General features: G+C 40.6%; 1 protein-coding gene across 2 annotated transcripts in view; it reads left to right on the top strand.

The window, feature by feature from the left end:
- The first annotated feature begins 3,921 nt into the window (after window positions 1–3,921).
- Window positions 3,922–19,197, top strand: part of LOC128825931 (regucalcin-like) — a 37,043-nt gene continuing 21,767 nt past the window's right edge. For both annotated transcript variants that reach the window (XM_054008840.1, XM_054008830.1), the window contains exon 1: window positions 3,922–4,255. The gene's annotated coding sequence lies outside the window, so the exon portion shown is untranslated. The remainder of the gene's footprint in view (window positions 4,256–19,197) is intronic.

The following is a 19,197-nucleotide window of genomic DNA, read 5'->3' as shown; positions in this document are numbered from 1 at the left end:
AAAGTCCCCTTAAAATGTTGCATTTTCCAGGGCAATTGGGTTACAGAAATTGAGACTATATCAGGATTACTGGGAGCTTCTCATAAATATGTGAGACTAACAGAGATTGAAATTTCCCTATTTGGGTTAACAGCAACATCTGTTTTGGAAGCAATGTGTTTTATTCCAGATAGGCTACAGACTTCAATGGCAGTCGGGGAGGAAGGACAGTAATTATCACTTGCTTCAGATCCGGGAGAAAGGACAATAATTATTACTTGCTTCACTTTTCAGGAGCACAACAATATTTTGCAATGAACAAGGCTGACCAAACTAGTAAGTGGCAGAATGAAATGTGCGTGTCTCTCTTTCCAGATAATTGCACACCAGCTGTGTATTTACAGGATGCCAGTCGCTATGGTTTGGGGCTACCAAACTACCGGAAAGGATTACATGCTTGAGTTTCTCAATCTCCTGACCAAGTACAAGAACAGAAGATTTTAACATCAAAATCGGATGTTATGAGAATACAGTAAAGCTGATACAATTCAGTTTCTTATCTATTAAACTACCAGCAATCAATACAACAATTGATGCCTGCAGATTGAATTTGTAGTCAGTTTTTTTTTTTTTTTTAATTAGAGTTAACTGGTATTTTTTTTTTTAATCTTATGCAGGATATAACATCTGAACACAAACTAGCAGAAAACAGTGGCTCTTATGCATATGTCACAGTTATAGGGCTAGCTGCACATCTGTCCCACTTTTGGTATCATCTGAAGGGATGCGCTGAGGCAGGGCTCTTGCCCTTACCTGACTTGGGGTGGAATCTCGCAATCCTTCAACTCTTAGGGTACGTCTATACTTACCTCCCGGTTCGGCGGTAAGCAATCGATCTTCTGGGATCAATTTATCGCGTCTAGACAAGACGCGATAAATCAATCCCGGAAGTGCTCGCCGTAGATGCCGGTGCTCCTGCTCCGCGAGAGGAGTACGCGGAGTCGACGGGGGAGCCTGCCTGCCGCGTGTGGACCTTTGGTAAGTACCTTTAAGTTCAAACTAAGGTACTTTGATTTCAGCTACGTTATTCACGTAGCTGAAGTTGCATATCTTAGTTCGAACTGGGGAGTTAGTGTGGACCAGCCCCTTGTGTGGGACCTGAGTATGCTACTTGTATGTACACCAACCACGTAGCAGCCTGCAGACCAGACTGGGTTTGAGCATCTGCACTTTTTTCCTTCATGAACCTGTGACCAATAATAAAGTGACCAACAGCCTTCTTAAAACAAAGCATTTTTATTTAGTAGTTGGAGTAAAGCGTTAGAGAGGATTTCAAAGCAACAGCATGCATGTATATTTAGTCTCATCTAATCTTACACTTCAGTACAAGCTAAATTGGATGAGCTTGCCTCTTAAATTACAGCGACAGAACTGAACCAACTCCTAGTGTCTGAGATAGAATTGTCATCTCTTGAGTTGCAGAAAAACCAGCCATAAGCCATTCCCCCACCAACAAAAAGGGTCTTAGTGCTGACTACAGCTACTTATTGCTAAAATGGTTGAGAACCATTTTACACAAAAAAAGCCCTACAATATGTGTACGTTTATCATCCTTTTTCTTACCTTAGCCTAAGACAGTGTCGCAGTCTGGATTATGGAGATGTGTATCAGAGTGCTCTAATGTGTCCCCTCCCAAGCAGGGGGGAAAAAACTGTCACATTAAATCTTTTAATTAGCCAGACAGAATGAAAACTGCCCAGGTGGCAACCCTAACTTGAGGAGGTGTCAATCTAGTTTTTCCTGTTAACTCTGGGCTAACTGCACCTCTGACCCCTCCGGTTCTCCTTGAGTGCACCCTCTCTCAGGCCTCGGGCCTATCACCTCTCTGAGGCTAGGTCTACACTACCCGCCTGAATCGGCGGGTAGAAATCGACCTCTCGGGGATCGATTTATCGCGTCCCGACAATCGATCCCCTAATCGACGCTCTTACTCCACCAGCGGAGGTGGGAGTCAGCGCCGTCGACAGGAAGCCGCGGAGGTCGATTTTGCCGCGGTCCTCACAGCGGGGTAAGTCGGCTGCGATATGTCGAATTCAGCTACGCTATTCACGTAGCTGAATTTGCGTATCTTAAATCGACTCCCCCCTGTAGTGTAGATGTACCCTCAGTGGGATCACACAATTCTGCTTTCAGACCAAGTTGTGGGCTGCAGTCTTCTGTGCATGAACTGTGATTACCTCAGCCAGGCCTCACTAAGACTCTATACATGCAGTGCTGCTCCTTTCGGGAGCCATGACTAGTGGTTAATACAGTGCTCAGGCAGCCTTCTTAAAGCAAAGTATTATTTTAGAACCAAAACATTTCAGAGAAAACATATCTTAAAACAATAAACAGGCTGTTTGTTTGCTTATCTTTTCCTAAGGCAAGCATTCTCTGGGCCCAGCTGCTTTCAGACACTCCAGCCAGTCCTCTGTCTCTGTTCCATCCCAGCCTGGTCTCCCCAGGAAGAGCACACCCCACTCACACACAGTTGCCCATGCTGAAATAGGCCAGATCTCCAGAAAACTCAAGCATCATGCACCCTGCTTTTACATCCAATATAGGTATCCATGATGAATATGCATGGTACTCTACAAGGACCTGGAGTAGTATCCTTTCCTGTGAATGTGCTTGCTTGCTTGAAATGGCTGCATAGGATGGGTATGTGTGTGCCATTGATCACACCTGCATAGTTCAGGAACCCCATCCATTCAAACCCCACAATTATTAAATAAATTTGTCCAATTTTTAAAACCTTGGAAGACAGCACAGCATTAATTGCTTCACAAACCTCCATGGCCACTGTGCCAATCATGGATTTGCCTACCATGAATTGATTACCAACAGGTTGGTAACAGTCTGGGGTTGTGAGCTTCCACAGTGCTATGCACCATGCTTCTAGAGTGGTTATGAGCTCTCTCCTCAGGTGTTTTGCTACTCAAGACCTAAGATAAACTCCCCTCAGCTCCAGGTGGACCCTGGCTTTCCACACAAAAGTTCTGGACCCACTGTTTATCATCCCATGTTTCCAGCACAACATGGTTCCACCAGTGTGTGCTCGTGGTCCTTGGTCCAGAAGCAGTGGCCTGCATAGGAAAGCTCTGCCACAGAAAAACATCATCAGCTCGGTCTGTGCCTCCATCTCCCCATGGTCCCCTTCTGTTCTTGTGCTTCTGTTTGTAATCCCCTGCCTCTATCTTCTCCAGGCTAAAAGCAGACTCTGAAGTACACACCACTATCTCTTGGCAGCAACTTCTGCAGAGGCATGAAAAAACTTCTCCATAAAAAACAGTAGCTGTCGGTTATTAGAGTGAGCAGGATCCGTTATCTTCTGCATATCACACAATACCACGGGGTCTGCCAGAAAACGGATTTCCTGGCCCCAGATCATTTCCTCCCACAATCATTAGAATGGGCAGAGTTGCCTCTCGGCACCCTGTGAACATGAGCACAGGGTGACACAGTGAGTTGTTGCTTTGAACCTTGGGACTATGTACCCGGATAGTTGTATTGCTTATCATCCTCAAATACAATGGTGGTGTGTTTATTCTGACAATGGTTGTGCTGCAATAGGTGAGGCTACTGCATATATTGACTAACCAATGGTTAGCATGCAGTGATGACCTCGGTGGGTAGGTTCTGCCATCCAGTCTGCCCCTCTAGTGTGATGTATCCATTCTGTTACATAGTACAGAACAGGCCGTGGCAGTCTTCATTATAAAAAAGTACTCAATTTTTGGCACAGCATACATGTGTTTCTTCCTGCTTTAAAGTGTGCAAATGTGAAAAGTTACTTCACTCCCTAATTCATTTTTTTTTAAATAAAATTAAAATTCAGCAGCAAATTTGCAGTTTTTCTAATACCAAGTGAATTATTAAAAGAGAAGGAATGTTCATCAAAATTTATGCTTTCCTTTCAAAAATAACAATTGAGTTTATGATCCCTCGTAACAAAGCATTTTGTTTTTGCTGATCCTAGCCAAAAGCAGAAGGAAGGGTGTCAGCATTCACATTATGTGACAGTTGATTTGACAAAGTTAGTCAGGAACTTGAATGCTTTTGTGGCAGAAGATTGGTGCTGTGTTGTGAAAGATGCTTTGCAACATTTGTTTGTGCAGGAGCTGGTGATAATAGGTTGACATTAAGCTATTTTTCTGTCTGATAAATGCAAAGATTCAGGATGCAGCCAATTGCCGAATGAGTTGGATTTGACGGGGAACCCTTCAGCAAAGTCTGGGTAATCTTGATAATAGTGTTACATTACAGCACAAAATTAAGGTTTTTGTGTCCTGTGCTTAATGTTCTTGGTTTGCTGCTGTATTTATAACTGCTGTTTTTGCATAATAGCTCATTTAGATGTGTTGGGAACAGAATAGTGTTTCTTTGCTGCCAGTATGAACATAGGGCAAGCATTTTGCCCCATTGAAATATCTGACTGGAGACTAATAATTGATATGTTGCTAATTGTTGATTTTAGTTTTTGGAATTAATTTTTGTATTTTGATTTTCAAATATATTTTTCATTTTACATTTTTGTTGTTTTTCAGCTTTGCCTTCTGCTTTGTTGTTTTATGCTTTTGCTTGTCTATTTTGTCAAAGTTAATTGTTGGTGATGACGCATGCTTGTGAAAGGATTACGTGCTTGTGTCTTCAATCTTCTTTCCCACATTCAATAATTGAAATTTTCAATAGCAAGTCTTGCAAGGTGTGTGTGTGTGTGTGTGTGTGTGTGTGTGTGTTACACGTGGACTATTGATAATATTGATGCAGCTCACCCTTTGCCCATAAAATGGACAAGTAATTTCCTAGTGTAGACAGGTTTTATGTGATCTAATTCTTACATAGAACAGGATCTCTACTGTTTTTAACAACCGTCCCCACCAAGTCTCCCTCCCTCCCCCCAAAACCCCATAAACGAACCAACCAACAAAAAAATCTAGCTTGGATTTAGTTTACATTTTTTTCATCTAACCTTCTGAATTTGGCCAGCATGTTAACTTATGTATATGTACAAGTCAGCACTCTGGTCCTAAAAGTATATTTGCATAGACTAAGAATGATGTATTTGAAATCTTAATGCTCCAGGTTGGTTTAATCCAGGTTTTTGTCTCCTGTCTCATTTTATCCCTGTCACTTTTTTCAATTGAGTATATTCTTTTAAAAAATCCACTGTTAGCTCTTTGGGAGTCTTTATCCCAGCAGAGGGCACTGGAGTCAGTCAGATGAGGCTATTGGTTGGGTAAGGTGACACCTTGCTCTGTGTATTTGTTACCTCCATGTTTGCTATGCACACACGACTAGGGTTTATATTTCTTAAAATACAGTTTTAATACTGGATTAGAAGTACAATAGGAAATGTTCCTGTCACTAACCATGGCTGTCAGCAGTGAGTCCTCCTGAAAGGGTGTTGAAAATGTTTTAATTTGTTTGTGTTATTTTCCACTTAGAACCTGTACATTTGGTCTCATGCTAACTAAGGAATCTGGTCTTACAGGTGGAGATTACAAATTATAGTACCCCAATATACATATCTTTAACTCTGTCTAAAATAGCTTTTTGGTAACATGCAGCATAGTGGTTTTCAACCTTTTTCATTTATGAATCCCTAAAATATTTGGAATGGAGGTGTGGACCCCTTTGGAAATTGTAGACATAGTCCATGGACTATGGTTAAAACCACTGTTCTATGATAACAACAACCTTTTGCAGATCCCTTAGATGTAGTCTGCAGACCCCAGGTTGAAAACTATTGATGTAGCATATATGGATTAACCTGATGGTGTCGGATGGTATAACTGTTTTTTTTTTATCAGCACTTCTTTGGGATGACTTATGAACCATGTGGCCATCCCAAACTCAGGACAATAAAACCTTGATGTCATGCCACACCAAATTTGGTTGAACAATTAGGAACTGAAGTACAGAATTTGACCAGTACTGTAAATCATTGTATCCATTGTAGGCCTGGCTTGACATAAGAAACTTGCCTCATTTTCTCAATCCTCATGGGTATGATTGAGAAGATAAATGGAAGATTAAGTTGTAAATAGGGGCTTTGCAAGCAGTATGCTGGAGTCAGGATGTCTGTGCTTGCTAAGATAAGTAGCAACACCTGGATGTTAAGGACAATGGACAAGATAAACCTGGAATGTAAAGATCAGGTTCCATATGGACAGAGTATGCTGTACAAGGATTGGTTCCCGCAAAGTAACCAATCCAATCTGAAAGTGTGTAATGTAATGTATATAAAGAAAACTGTTTTCTGTGTAACTTTGGATGTGTGGTATGCCCTATACCTATCCCCTACACTTGACTCTGATCAAACCAACATAGCTTTGCTGTATGCCAAATAAAGGAAGCTGAGTGATGAAATCTGGAGTCAAACTGAGTATTTTGAATCCCAGAGAACTGGCTGAAGTGATCTCCCAGAACTGGACAAGCTGTTCTGGATAAGCCAAGGGGAAAAGGTCTCTAATGTATCTAACAATCCCCTCTTAGTGAAATAGTTTTTCCTAATATCCAACCTAGACCTCCCACACTGCAACTTGAGACCATTGCTCCTTGTTCTGTCATCTTCCACTACTGAGAACAGCCGAGCTCCATCCTCTTTGGAACCCCCCCCTTCAGGTAATTGAAGACTGTTATCAAATTCTCCCTCAATCTTCTCTTCTGCGACTAAATAAGCCCAGTTCCCTCAGCCTCTCCTCAAAAGTCATGTGCCCCAGCCCCCTAATCATTTTCATTGCCCTCCACTGGACACTCTCCAATTTGTTCACATCCTTTCTGTAGTGGGGGGCCCAAAATTGGACTCAATACTCCAGATGTGGCCTCACCTGTGCCGAATAGAGGGGAATAATCGCTTCCCTCGATCTTCTGGCAATGCTCCTACTAATACAGACCAGGCCTTTGTTGGTTCCTCTATTCTCCCATCTTTCTCATTACTTTTCCCTCTTCTTTCCTCTACCTTTTTGTAGCTGTTTCTTCTCCATCTCTTTGTTAGTATCTCTTCCTTTGTCTGTTCCTTCCTTTGTCTCAACACTTCTGTTCAGTAGCCTCTTTCCTCCCACCTGCTCCTGCCCTCTGTCCTGTCTTACTCTGTCATGCATCTGAGGTGGATTCAAAAATTAGCTGAAAAAGTAATGCAGATCTTGAGCGCAAGAGGGAGAGGATGCCAGATGGGGTTAGTGTTGCACTGTGATTCATCACTGCATAGCAACAACACTCCTCTCTCTCACATGTCCTACAAGACTTCTCTGGTTTGTGCTGGAGCTAGGAATGCAGAAATTACCAGCTGAATTGACCATGATGTCACATCAATAATATATTTTTTTGGTGAGGTGAGGTGTTAAACATCTCATCAGTACTGTGTTCCTGTTTGGGATTCTGCTATTTTTGATTTCAACAGCGCATTGCCAAAAAGTCCTGGATATATAAATATAAATCAGCAAATTGAAGGGAGCAGAGAATTTCTTTTCCAACACAGAAAAGAAAACGTGTACAATCAGGCATGGATAGAACTTGGGAAGTTGAATGGTGTGAGTGATTTAGAAAGTATCTCTACTGGTTGCATGTGGCTAGTAGGAAAGTAGTCAAAGAAGCTAATAGACTGGAGAAAATGAAAGCATTGGCATGTATATTTCCCCTCCCCCCCATGCTACGATATGCAAATATCTAGTGTGTAAATGAAAACAAAATAAAATCCCACTTACTCCTTGGCAAACATACCTCTTTGTGTTGTTCAAATGCAGACACTCTGGATATGAGTATTTTATTAACAAACCTTTTATAAAAAGATCAGGAGTACTTGTGGCACCTTAGAGACTAACAAATTTATTTGAGCATAAGCTTTCATGGGCTACAGCCCACTTCATCTGATGCATGTAGTAGTAAATACAGTAGGAAGATATATACACACAGAGAGAGCATGAAACAATGGGTGTTACTATAAGGAGAGTAATCAGTTAAGGTGAGCTTTTATCAGCAGGAGAGAAAAAGAACTGTTTGTAGTGGTAATGAAAATGGCCCATTTCCAGCAATTGAGAAGGAGATATGAGGAACTGTAGGTGTGGGGGGAAAATAAGCATGGGGAAATAGTTTTACTTTGTGTAATGGCCCATCCACTCCCAGTCTTTATTAAAGCCTAATTTAATGGTGTCCAATTTGCAAATTAATTCCAATTCAGCAGGCTCTTGTTGGAGTCTGTTTTTGAAGTTTTTTTGTTGTAATATTGTGACTTTTAGGTCTGTAGTCGAGTGGCCAGGGAGATTGAAGTGTTCTCCAACTGGTTTTTGAATGTTATAATTCTTGACGTCTGATTTGTGTCCATTTATTCTTTTACATAGAGACTGTCCAGTTTGGCCAATGTACATGGCAGAGGGGCATTGCTGGCACGTGATGGCATATATCACATTGGTAGATGTGCAGGTGAACGAGCCTCTGATAGTGTGGCTGATGTGAATAGGTCCTATGATGGTGTCCCTTGAATAGATATGTGGACAGAGTTGGCAACGGGCTTTGTTGCAAGGATAGGTTCCTGGAATAATGTTTTTGTTGTGTGGTTGCTGGTGAGTATTTGCTTCAGGTTTGGGGGCTGTCTATAAGCAAGGACTGGCCTGTCTCCCAAGATCATTATAGTGTGTATGGTAACACCCATTGTTTCATGTTCTCTCTCTCTCTCTCTGTGTGTGTGTGTGTGTGTGTGTATCTATCTATCTTCCTACTGTGTTTTCCACTACATACATCCGAAGAAGTGGGCTGTAGCCTACGAAAGCTTATGCTCAAATAAATTTGTTAGCCTCTAAGGTGCCACAAGTACTCTTGTTCTTTTTTCGGATACAGACTAACACGGCTGCTACTCTGACACCTTTTATAGCACGGTAACACTTTGGTGCAGTCGTGCAGAGTCTGCTGTTGATCCACATTTTGGGTGATGCAAGTAACCCTTACTTCTCTTGAGTCTCATTGTGACAATGCGGTTCTGGCAGGACCCAACTGAGAGTGCCAATTCAGGACAAATTGCTAAAAACAGAGCAGTTACAGCCCAAGGCTGGGGTTTTTCTGCCTCTAAGGCAAACCAAACCAGCCAGACTAAGAGGACTTCGGTCTCACCCCACTGGCTAACCACAGGTCACACAAGCAATTCTCTTGGACACTCCAGTTTCCCAGTATCACCACCAGTGCCACTCGTTATGGGGTCAAATGGTTATGAAAACCAATACCCCAATAAAAGAAAAAAGGTTCTCCTGATCCCATAGGACCAAGCCCCAGATCCAGGTCAATATACAAATCAGATCTTACCCACAAATCACGCTGTTGTCAATCCTTTAGAATCTAAAATCTAAAGGTTTATTCATAAAAGGAAAAAGATATAGATGAGAGTTAGAACTGGTTAAATGGAATCAATTACATACAGTAATGGCAAAGTTCTTGGTTCAGGCTTGCACCAGAGATGGAATAAACTGCAGATTCAAATCAAGTCTCTGAAATACATCCCCAGCTGGGATGGGTCATCAGTCCTTTGTGTAGAGCTTCCATTTGTAGCAAAGTCCCTCCAGAGGTAAGAAGCAGGATTGAAGACAAAATGGAGAGGAGGCATCAGCCTTATATAGTCTTTTCCAGGTGTGAGAATACCTCTTTGTTCTTACTGTGGAAAATTACAGGAAAATGGAGTCTGGAGTCACATGGGCCAGTCCCTGCATACTTTGCTGAGTCTCAAGGCATATTTGCCTTCTCTCAATGGGTCCATTGTATAGGTGATGGTCCTTAATGGGCCATCAAGCATGCTAGGCAGAGCTAACACCAGCTTGTCTGGGATGTCACCCAGAAGCATAGCATAAGTTTGAAATACAGACAGTATAGAGCCAATATTCATAACTTCAACTACAAAATTGATACACACATATAGACAGCATAATCATAACCAGTAAACCATAACCTTGTCTTAGACATCCCATTTGACTCCCTTTATACAAGATTTGGGTGCCACTCCAGGACCTTGGTTGCAACAATGATCTATGTGGTCCCAGATTATATCAACACCTCTGTTTGCTCTACAGACTGCAGGTCAGTCTAGAGCAGGGGTCAGCAACCTTTCAGCAGTGGTGTGCCAAGTCTTCATTTATTGACTCTAATTTAAGGTTTCACATACCAGTAATACATTTTAATGTTTTTAGAAGGTCTCTTTCTATAAGTCTATAATATATAACTAAACTATTGTTGTATATAAAGTAAATAAGGTTTTAAAAATGTTTTTAAGAAGCTTCATTTAAAATTAAATTAAAATGCAGACCCCCCGGACCAGTGGCCAGGACCTGGGCAGTGAGAGTGCCATTGAAAATCAGCTTGCATGCTGCCTTTGGCACGCGTGCCATAGGTTGCCTTCCCCTGGTCTAGAGCACTTCATGAGTACTCTTGAAGAGAAACAGGGAACTGTGCCAATCATTTCTTCATCCTGTTGTACTTCTGCTAACCAGATAATTTCTTCTGTGGCAGAACCTGCAGCGGGAGGGTCTAGCAGCGAATGAAAGTTCAGTGAGTTAATAGTTGTAGTCTTATTAGTTATATTGTCTATTAGAAATAACCATGTATCATTGTTGCCATAGCGATGGAACTACTATTGTCATATTTGCAAAAAGAACAGGAGTACTTGTGGCACCTTAGAGACTAACAAATTTATTAGAGCATAAGCTTTCATGGACTACAGCCCACATATTTGTTTCTCACAACAGTATCTTTGAGTGTAAATTCAATAAATACATATATGATGGGTTGGGTCACAGAAACCCCCTTGGGACTGCCACCCGATGTGCTGGGACTACCTCTGAGCCCGTTTTCCCTGGCAGCTTGGGACTTCGGTACCTTGCCTGGTTGTGCCAGACACTCTAGCCTGCTACAAACACAGAACCAGGTCTGACCAACATCCCCCAGAAGCTGCAAGCTTAACTAAAAACAGCTTAAGAAGTGCTCCTGTCTCCAACACCCAGATACCCAGTTCCCAATGGGGTCCAAACCCCAAATAAATCCATTTTACTCTGTATAAAGCTTATACAGGGTAAACTCATAAATTGTTCATCCTCTATAACACTGATAGAGAGAGATGCACAGCTGTTTGCTCCCCCAGGAATTAATTGCTTGCTCTGGGTTAATTAAATAAAAAGTGATTTTATTAAATATAAAAAGTAGGATTTAAGTGGTTCCCAGTAATAGACAGAACAAAGTGAATTACCAAGCAAAATAAAATAAAACACGCAAGTCTAAGCCTAATACAGTAAGAAACTAAATGCAGGTAAATCTCACCCTCGGAGATGTTCCAATAAGCTTCTTTTACAGACTAGACTCCTTCCTAGTCTGGGTCCAGCAATCACTCACACCCCTGTAGTTACTATCCTTTATTCCAGTTTCTTTCAGGCATCTCTTTGGGGTGGAAAGGCTATCTCTTGAGCCAGCTGAAGACAAAATGGAGGGGTTTCCAGGGGCTTATGTAGTCTCTCTCTTGTGGGTGGAAACTGCTCTCTCCCCCTGTGTAGAATCACAGCTACAAGATGGAGTTTTGCAGTCACCTGGGCAAGTCACATGTCCATGCATGACTCAGTTCTCCACAGGCAGATGCCATTGCTCACATGTTAGTTTGAATGTTCCCAGGAAAGCTCAGATGTGGATTGGCGTCTTTCAATGTTCATTGTTAGTTAAGTACTCTCAATTACTTGAATAACCCCTTCACACTATGTTGACCAAATCTGTTTTATGTGCTTCGTACAGCAAATACTTTAAATACAAGCATAGAGTCAACGCTCCTAACTTCAGATATAAAAATGATACATGCATACGAATAGGATGAATACATTCAGTAGAATATAACCTTTGCAAAGATATGTTACATGGCATATGTAGCATAAAACATATTCCAGTTATGTCATATTTACATTCATAAGTATATTTCTATAAAGCATTATGGGTGCAACGTCACAACATCCACAAACTACACACACATTTTACTACCCTATATTATCATATGGCTACAGGGCAATTGAAATTACATGTATGCTAATTTTTAAAAATAAATAATCCAAAAATACATTCCAAGTGTGATTGGTTTAGCATATCCATTGTCTTGACTGTGCACTGTTGTTCTCAGTAGTCAGTGTACAAAGGGTAAAATCCTTATTGCTATTTTCAGCTAATGGAGATACTCATTTTAGCTCAAGTAATGAGGACTTTTGTTTCTGAAACCAGAAGTCCTAGGGTTCTATTCTTAATGCTGCCAGCTTTAGATGGTAACTGTTGGTACAGTTCAGGGCAACGGCACCTGTATTCCCCCTCTGAAGTCCGCCAAAGGCACCCACTCTAGGCTCCCGGCTCTTCAGCTGTCACATCTCTCTCCCTTCTTATTGGAATTTTTCGAGGTTACACAGTTCCCTACACTGTGATATCGCCAGAAAGCCAGACTGCCTAAACAGGCTTTCTTTTCGAAGGCTATGAACAAAGTAATGATCAGCACTCATTAGTTACCATATAGTTCTTTGTAAGCAAGCACATTTATTCTTAAGGTGAAAATACTATAGAGAAAACATACTAAAAACAATAAAAGAACCTAATTGCATGCTAATAAGATTACCAGAGATCACCCACAACTCCAACTAGGGCTCTGGTAGGAGTCAGTCCTTCAAACCCTGCCAAGGGGTTTTTCTGTGGTCACAGGTTTAACAGCCTTAGCTCAGAACCAAAATAACCAGCTGGGCAGTTCATCCATTTCTCTATTCAACTTGGCCTTTGATCTTGAGACTCTGGGAATAGGTAATCAACAGACAATGGTCTCCTGTTCAAGATGTAGCTACACATGGCTGGGTTTTTGTATAAGAGGGGGGAAGAAGAGAATTTGCATTCACAACCTAGAGATTCCCCAAGCAAACTATTTATGCTGTTTGTCCCAAAAGTCCATTCTTGTCTGGCACGTTCTTTAATACAGTCCTCTGAAGTTCAGAACATTTCTCAGGGTTCACATCATATCTCCCCTCTAGAGAGATTATATTCAATCCCAATCCACGATAATACATAACCTTTGCATTTAATTCAATGGACTCCAAAGATACTTAAACTTAGTTCAATAAGGTTTCTTTCAAGGATATTGCTGGAGGTCTCATGCTGACAGTACTAAAACATCCTTAGAATTCTTCTGTGCTAGCTGCAACACTTTTTGAGTTAGGAAATTGTCATCTATTATGTTTAGAAATTCCATCTTAAACCTTGGCCTGACAGATAAAGAGGACCTGATCACAGAACTAAAAATTAATGGTAGCTTAGGTACAAATGACCATAATTTGACAACACTTATAATGTGCAAAAAGAAGAACAGGAGTACTTGTGGCACCTTAGAGACTAACAAATTTATTAGAGCATAAGCTTTCGTGGACTACAGCCCACTTCTTCGGATGCATATAGAATGGAACATATAATGAGGAGATATATATACACACATACAGAGAGCATAAACAGGTGGGAGTTGTCTTACCAACTCTGAGAGGCCAATTAATTAAGAGAAAAAAAAAAAAAAACTTTTGAAGTGATAATCAAGCTAGCCGAGTACAGACAGTGTGATAAGAAGTGTGAGAGTACTTACAAGGGGAGATAGAGTCAACGTTTGTAATGGCTCAGCCATTCCCAGTCCTTATTCAAACCGGAGTTGATTGTGTCTAGTTTGCATATCAATTCTAGCTCTGCAGTCTAGATATATAATTTATATAATTTCCACTTATAATGTGGAAGCAGAATGAAGTCCAGACCAGTAATATATGTACTTGGTGCTTTACTAGGGCCAATTTCCCAAAACTGAAAACAATTATGAGAAAAATCAGATGGGAGGAAGAATTCAATTAGAAAAATGTGAATGATAATGGGGAATCATTTAAGAATACTTTACTTGATACCCTAAAGCAACAATGTCACAATTGAGGAAGAATTAAAAAAAACACCTGGTTTAGATGGGAAGTGAAAGCAGCTGTAAACAATAAAATATAACAAATAGAAGAGGTGAAAGTTGATAGTAATGAATATAGATCAGAAGTTAAGAATTACAAAAAATTGATAAAGGAAGCCAGCAGACACAAGGAGAAATATAGGGCCAACAGAGTTAATGACAATAAAAGGACTTTTAAAAATATATTAGGAACAAAAAGAATCCTGACAATGGTATTGGTCCATTACTAGAAGGAAATGGTAGATTTATTAATAAAAATGCAGAAAAGGCAGAAGAGTTCAATAAATATTTTTGTTCTGTATTTGGAGGAAAAAACAAATGATATCGTCTGATCATATGGTGAAGATAACACTCTTTCCATTCCACTAATCTCTTTGGAGCATGTTAAACAGAAGCTACTAAAGTTAGAGATTTTTAATGAGCAGGTTCAGATAGCTTGCATCCAAGAGTTTTAAAAGAGCTGGCTGAGGAACGCGCTGGACTATTAATGTTGATTTTCAATAAGTTTTGGTGCAAATTCAAGAAGACTGGAAGAAAGCTAACTTTTTGCCAATTTTTATAAAGATAAATGGGATGATCTGACATCAATCCTGGGCAAGATAATGGAGTGGCTGATATGACACTTGATTAATAAAGAACTAGAGGAGGGTAATGTAATTCATGCAAATGAACATGAGCTTATGGAATATAGATCCTGTCAAACTGTGGATATCTCTTTTATTATTATTATTTTATTTTTTTAGATTACAAATTTGGGTGATAAAGGTGATAGTGTTGATGTAATATATTTAGAGTTCTGTAAGATATTTGACTTGGTGCCACATGATATTTTGATTAAAAAACTAGAACGATATAAATGAACATAACACGGTGCACATTAAATAGATTAAAAACTGCCTAACTGATAGGTCTCAAACTGTTACTATAAACAGGGAATCATCAGTGGGGTCCTGCAGGGATCAGTTACTTATACTATTTATATTATTTAACATTTTTATCAATGACCTGGAAGAGAACATGAAATTATCACCGGTAAAGTTTGCAAATGCCACAAAAATTGGGGCAGTGGTAAACAATGAAGAGTACTAGTCACTGATTCAACACAATCTAAATTGCTAGGTAAACTGTGTGCAAGCAAGCAATATGCTAAAGGTAAATGTATACATCTAGAAACACAGAATGTAGGCTACACTTACAGGATGGGAAATGCTATCCTGGGAAGTGATGACTGAAAATGATTTGAGGGCGTTGATGGATAACACTGCTCTACAGCCAAAATGCTTCTGAAATAAATGTAGTCAAACTTTACTAATTCTGGGTCACTGAGAACGAAAATGAGGCTTAAAATTGTTGATTGGTTCTAGTTTTCAAGATATGCTACTGGGTCAGTATATATGACCCTTGGCTTGGGAATGGCAGAGGTACGTGAGTTATAAAGGGAAGGAATCTCAATTTAAACCAGAAATGACTAAAATACATCTTTGACTGGATCTATGAATAAATCTATGACTGGGTTTGGACAGTACTTGCCTTTTAGGCAAAACAATGAATGATGCAATCTGAAGCTGGTATTGCGTCATACATGATATGAATTGCATCGTGTTATTCCTAGAAGTCATGGATGATGCAATCATAACGAAGCTTACATCACTCTGCTGAACAAATTGCCCTATATCAGCTCTAGAAATCATACAGTGTCGGGCTCTCTTATTTGTCAGTGTTTGATTTTGCAAAGGGACACATTTCTGTTTAGCCAAAGTGAGCAGAGATGCCTCGTACTTGTGTGAACAGTGCAGATAACTTCTGCTATGTTTGTGGTGAAGTGACTTTTGCATCCCAAAGAAAAATCTATGCCTTTTGCAGGAAAAGAAAATCTATGCCTTTTGCGGTGCCAATGATTTGGAGAGAGCCAGCAGATCATACCAGCAATTGTTACTTCTGCATGGTGCCTCCAGTTGGGAAAGGTGTGTCAAAGAAGAAAAAGTGGACTGTGCATTATCCAAACATTCCATCAGCTGTACGCCCCGTACCCCATGGAGAAGGACTGCCGGTTCTTGATGCACCAGAATCGTTCTCACTTGAGTCAGACGAGGAAGAGGATGAAAGTTCTGGTCCTGAACCATCAATGTCACAGGACCCACATTTTCTCCCATCCTCCTCCTCTGAACCACACCTCATAACACAAGGTGAACTGAATGACCTTGTCAGGGGTTTGGAACTACCCAAGAGTAAGGCAGAGCTGTGGGGCTCCAGACTACAGCAGTGGAATCTCCTGGCAGGTGATGTTAGGGTTTCCATGTTCCGTGACCATCAAAAGGATCTTGTCCCATTCTTCTTCATGGAAGGTGATCTTGTAGCCTGCAACAACATCGATGGTGTGATGGCAGCCCTCAACATCGTTCACGATCCAGAGGAGTGGAGACTGTTCATTGATTCATCGAAGACGAGTCTTAAAGCTGTTTTACTGCATAATGGCAATGTTTTGCCATCAATTCCAGTTGGTCATGCAGTCCATATGAAGGAAACCTATGACAACATGAAACAACTTTTGAGGTGTATAAACTATGACCAAAATCAGTGGCAGCTTTGTGGCGATTTGAAGGTTGTTGCTCTCCTGCTTGGTCTGCAGGCTGGTTACACAAAGTACTGCTGTTTTCTCTGCGCATGGGATAGTTGTGCAAGAGATTCCCACTACATCAAGAAAGATTGGCCACTCTGACAGTCATTGGAGCCTGGGAGGAAAAGTGTTCAGCATCCACCACTTGTTGAATCAAGGAAGATTTTGTTACCACCTGTGACAGGGTCGGTAGCTCACCCTTACACATCAAGCTGGGTCTGATGAAGAACTTTGTCAAGGCCATTGACAAAACACAAGCAGCTTTCAAGTACCTCTGTGGAAAATTTCCAAGGTTAAGTGAAGCTGAGATAAAGGAAGGTGTCTTTGTTGGTCCTCAGATTTGTGAACTTCTTCGAGATGATGCATTTGACCATGCACTGCATGGCAAGGAAAAGATGGCATGGAAAGCCTTGCAGTTAGTGGCAATAAATTTTCTCGGAAACAACAAGGCAGACAACTACAGGTTGTTGGTGGAAAACCTCCTCAAGGCATACAAAAGCGTTGGTTGCAACATGTCACTAAAAATACATTTTTTGCACTCTCATCTAGATTTTTTTCCACCGAACTGCAGACCAGTGAGCGACGAGCACGGCGAGCAATTTCACCAAGACATTGCAACAATGGAGAAACGCTATCAGGGCAAATGGAGCCCATCAATGCTCGCAGACTATTGCTGGATAGTGACAAGAGATGCTCCATTTAATGAATACAAGAGAGAAGCCAAGAAGCACCGAGTAGACACTGAATAGGACTAAACTATGTACATAATAGTTTTTTGCCTTTTGTTTCATAATAAATTTTATTTATATAACCCTTTTGCTGATTTTTAAAGTGTTCCATAAACAGGACAGGTGAAATATTATCATGTAAAGCACCCATAAACACATGAAAAGACCTAGGTTTACAATTTATGATTAAAACTTTAGTATCTACACAATCTACATAGACATAAAATGTAAAAACTTAAATATCTTAGAAACAGTAGCCAATCAGTTGTTTTAATTGTCATATTTGAATTCAGCACATCAAAATACATAATAAATAGCACATTTTATCTTTGAAGCAGACGACTTCTCAAAAATTGTAGACCAGTGTATCAGCTGCACATGAGTTCCCAGTGTGAGACTCAGGCCAAAAGAACAAACGCAATTCTGAGATGCATAAACAGAGGAATCTTGAGTAGAAGTAGAGAGGTTATTTTACCTGTGTTTTTGGCACTGTTGGAATACTGTGCCCAGTTCCAGTGACAATTCTAAAAGGATGTTGATAAACTGGAGAGGGTTCAGAGAAGAGCCACAAGTAGAGAATGGTATAACACAATCCAGTGGCTGCAACTTGAAGTTAGACAAATTCACACTGGAAATAAGATGTACATTTTAATGGAGAAAATAGTTCACCACTGGAACAATTTACCAAGGGGTTGTAGTGGATTCTCCATCACTGACCATTTTTAAATCAAGATTGGATGTTTTTCTAAAATACATGCTCTAGGAATTATTTTTGGGAAGTTCTATGGCCTGTGTTACACAGGAGATCAAACTAAATGATCCTAATGGTCCCTTCTGACCTTAAAATCTATGAAATTGATGTATCTGTCACAACTGTGATAATTGTTATGTGTGCCTATGGCTTTGGCTTTTTTTGGCTTCTCTAAAAGAGCTGTCGGTGATTTTGTTCTGAGACTTGGCTTTGATCTGTTCAAAACACACTCTATAGATGCCCAACCCACTGTATGCGAACTTGGCTCATTAATTCTTTTCCTAGTGTCCGACTATTAGAAGTCTGTCTAGCTCTCTTTGCTCCTCCAGTGGTACTATGTGTCCATATTAACCATCCTGGTTTCTGTAAACTTGTGCAGTGCATCCACACGCAGCATGTTCTCCATCCTGCGCTCTGTGGTACACCATAGTTGCTAGTAAAGCTCCTGGATAGGGTGCACGACATGGGAGCAGGTGCCTATATACATAAAAGAATACATATTTGCACTTCAACATGTTAGTATATTTGATTTCTTCAAAGATTGCTTCCAGCTGTTTTGTCCTGGCCACAATGCCATGGTGATGGGAAGGAGCTGTGCCCTCAAACAAATACTTCCAGATGCCCTGACATAAAGCCCTAAACAGCTTCTATGCCCAAAGCCTGCTAGACTCTGGGCCTGCAGGCCCAAGGTTCACAAAGGTGAGCACTGCTACTTGGTATTAATATTGGCAAGTTAATAGAAACGAGCATAGGGACTTGCCTGTGTTCAACATTATTAAAATATGGTGGACCAGATGAACTTCAGTGAAGGAATCTGTGGAAAATGATGAATCGTTTATTGGAAAATGATGAATCATTTGCTAAAAAACACATCCGCTTGCCAGGTGTAAGGTGCTGTGGGAATGCTGTATGACCTCAACCTCAAATCCCACCCAGAGGACCTGGCTGCTTCTTTCATTTCAGCTCCCAAACCTTGTCCAGTGGGGAATAGCTGCCTGGTAGATTTTTATGCATGAGGTATGGTGAATACCCATCCCTTAAATGGAACTTCTAAACTTCTTCATACAGATGTTTTTCAATTCATATTTGAAAGAAAGAACAGCAATCACCT

The sequence above is a fragment of the Malaclemys terrapin genome, chromosome 1 (assembly GCF_027887155.1).
Source record: "Malaclemys terrapin pileata isolate rMalTer1 chromosome 1, rMalTer1.hap1, whole genome shotgun sequence".
Taxonomy (NCBI): domain Eukaryota; kingdom Metazoa; phylum Chordata; order Testudines; family Emydidae; genus Malaclemys; species Malaclemys terrapin.
This window is presented reverse-complemented; position numbering and strand designations above follow the sequence as displayed.